This window comes from Lampetra planeri, chromosome 25 (assembly GCF_965212315.1).
Source record: "Lampetra planeri chromosome 25, kcLamPlan1.2.h2, whole genome shotgun sequence".
Lineage (NCBI taxonomy): Eukaryota > Metazoa > Chordata > Hyperoartia > Petromyzontiformes > Petromyzontidae > Lampetra > Lampetra planeri.
Genome location: NC_136131.1, coordinates 4,288,493 through 4,291,813, shown reverse-complemented (window position 1 = coordinate 4,291,813; position 3,321 = coordinate 4,288,493). Strand labels below are relative to the sequence as shown.

General features: G+C 45.7%; 1 long non-coding RNA gene across 1 annotated transcript; it reads right to left on the bottom strand.

The window, feature by feature from the left end:
* Positions 1-1,364: 1,364 nt before the first annotated feature.
* Positions 1,365-2,902, bottom strand: LOC144727531 (uncharacterized). Its single transcript, XR_013587412.1, has 2 exons — positions 2,787-2,902; positions 1,365-1,881 (listed from the first exon to the last, which is right to left on the bottom strand). It is a non-coding gene; the product is annotated as an uncharacterized LOC144727531 (long non-coding RNA).
* Positions 2,903-3,321: the final 419 nt, after the last annotated feature.

Below are 3,321 nucleotides of genomic sequence, written 5' to 3'. Positions count from 1 at the left end.
CAGTGGTCAAGTTTGCACGCCGTCCGTCCACGGCTGCTAAAATCAATACTACTCCGTCGGAAATCCAACAACAGTGGTTGTCCAATCGTAGAGAATGACGACGACTATTATAATATGGAATTTCCACCGTTGGCTCCGAATCGACATGAATATGCATTCGGCGTGAAAATTAGCGGGGCTACTTTGTGGGCAGCATCGGGCAGTGCGGCAAAATACATTGTTATACTGCACTCCTATGCTCCCTTCTCGTCCACCCTGGACTGAGCCACGCTGAGCAGCGTGAAGAAGTTTGGTCAAACCACCCTCACGCGATGAACACGGCAGCAACGGATGTGCTTTTATCAACGCTATTATAAACGCTAGGCTTATTTCATAATCCTCATATTTATACATTCATCAGATAGCAGAAGAGAATAGGTTTGCTTATGTCAGGCGTGCATACGCTGCTTTAAAATGGGCACAATGACAATAATGTATCCACTGAAGTTTACTTCTCATTTCTAAAATATTACTGATCCTCATATGCTAGGCAATGAATAAATAGAGCATGTATAAATGTATATTTATAAGATACATTCCATCGTATTTCCCGGAAACTGCACCTTTGAGTAGCAGTCGACTCACTTTGTGCGTGTATAATCCAGCAGTGGTGGAAATTCCACGTGAGCATGGTCGCATCCATCGGTCCATTATCGAACAACTCGACTTCGCAGAAAGTAGTAACGTACACTCATTCGTCAACCCAAACAGGGTGAATGGCTGAGCCGATACCTGGCCAGAAATTGAATTTGTGGCCTTCTGACTGTGAGTTGATCGCTTTAGCTGATGCCAGATAATACTCTGTATATATGCGTTTATACCACGGAGCCTGTATCACTGCACGTATATTTTTTGGCTTGTCCGACATGGATATCCTCCGACCGTAAGTCACGTTTATAGCAGAGCATATAATAGCAGCGTTGATGGAAAAGTCTGTCACCTAACATAGGAGTGTTTGCCGCAGCAACGACTACATGTTCGGTTAAGTGTACATTGTTTACTGGGAGGATTAGCAAATGTAATTATCGGTGCCTACACTTCACTCAACCACAAGTGACCTGCCAATCCACTAACTGCTGGGTGGACAGACGCGGGGATGGGGGGAGGGGCAAGGTTTAAGATCGACCCTTTGACCTCTGGATTGCGAGGGCAGTGTGCTGACCATTACAACGGGGACGGCATCAAAAACATGGATAACAGAAAGCACCCCGAGTGGTGCTCGCAGCCGTAGCGTCATGACCCGTGTGGATGATGACCATGCGCCGGTGAAGTTAAACCGACAATTGCAGACTGCTCAGGGATCAACTGCCAGTGTCCAGTGTGCAAACATTTGACCATTTTTTTATTGTGCTAACACGGCTAATGTCAGTGACGAGTGATATCTGAAGCAACATGGCATCCAGTGGTGGATTTGCAAAGGGCTGTTATTAATTAAAACGATGAAAAAGCGTTTCATTTTACTAGGTAAGGCCCACTGAGCTATATAGCTCTTTTTTCAGAAGAGATCTGGCCACAAATGATAATTCAACGAAGTGGCTTATCACATTGACATTTACAGCAGCAGAATACATTACACGCACGTTTCGAAATGTGGAGGGGAAAACCGGAGGAGCCGGAGAAAAATCAACGCGATCACGGGGAGAGAGACACGCAAACGACAAATATACAACAGGCGTCAGGATCGGGATCGAACCCACGATCTAATGTATACCAGGCGAGGTTGTTAACATCTCGCCACCCATTATTACTCATGATAATTCTTCCCGTGATATGAGGGGTGTCCGAAGCTCCGTTGAATGGCTGCACTGCTGCCAATAGTGGTGCCAGCATAGCCACGTCCCTCTGATGGGCACACAAGCACAACACATGCAACTCTAAATACGTAAATAAGTAGTCGGTGCACCTCTGACAAACACGAGGAGACAAAATGTGGCAGGGGACAGATGTGTGATGAGACACTACGTAACTTCTATCAGTTCCCAATCAATAGACCTTTCCCCCGATAGAGGGGGTCTTTTTAATAATGTATACCGATGTGTTGACGGAGACGCGGGTAGGGGATGGATTTAAGAAACTTGCCCACTGTCGTGATTGCCACGGCGGGAGATCGAATCGAACCGGCCACCTTTGGACTGCAAGTCTCGTGTGCTCAACATTACACCGCTGCAGCATCTTACCAGATCATAACATGTGTGGTCAACAGTCGCGAAGAACACTGTGTGTTGTGTATGTATTCTGGCAAAGCCCGAAACGTCGATTATAGAGTTATTGACCAATGTGTTGAGGTTTTTGTTGTTGTTATTGTTTGTAAATCGTGTGTGCGCAACACTGCCAACGCAGCAGCAGCAGGCAGAACATCAACAAATAATAAACATAAGATATGAACGTGAAAAAAAATTCTTTGACACGCAATTCAATGCTCCGTCGTTCGTCTGCTGTACGCATTTTATGCCCTGTAGCTTAAAACGACCACTAGAGGTGTGTATGTGTGTGTGGTCGTTCAATTTCGTGCAGGACAAAGGCTGGAAGGGGACTCGACCACGTGTCCGAGGAAACGCGGCGATTCACAGGAACAGCACGCTTCCATCCGCGACAGCTCCATTGCATCAATCATGCGCGTCGTTTACACGTTAGATCCACTTGATAACAAAAATAATAACAGCAAAAAATATTCACAACAATTCGGAGCTCTTTGTCAATCGGCTGTTCAGGTGGCGAAGGCTTCCCTACGTTTGAGCAAACCTCACCAAGCGGGTCATTGTGAGTCGTGAAGGGCGCCAGGAGAGGGCACGACGGGCTCTCCGTGTCACTCGTCACTGATGGCGAAGTGCTGTCCGCTTCACCTCCTATTTAGCACGGCTGGCTGCGTACGGTGCGAAAGAAGTTCAACGTGCATACATACCGACCACAACTCGCAATAATTTAACTGAAAATCAGCACATTCCTGGGCAAGATAATATAGTTGCCAAATATAGTTTACCGAATAAACTCAGATTTGTATAAAGTTTTTGACGATGCAATACAAGGGTTATCTCCAAAGTAATTCCTGGAAGATTTGCTGGCTTATCCAGGAGGCTTCTGTTGCGCGTCGTCGCTTTAAGATGTTCTCTGTTCATATTTTGTTTGTTGCGGTTGCACCCGACTCAAGAGCCGCCTGGTTCACAGGGCTATACCGAATAAATGAAACTTATATTATTATTTTAGATGTTGTTTTGTACGGACGTATAACTGTGGTATTTTCGAATATCGAAACATCCGCATAGAATTCAGAATTGTTGCCTA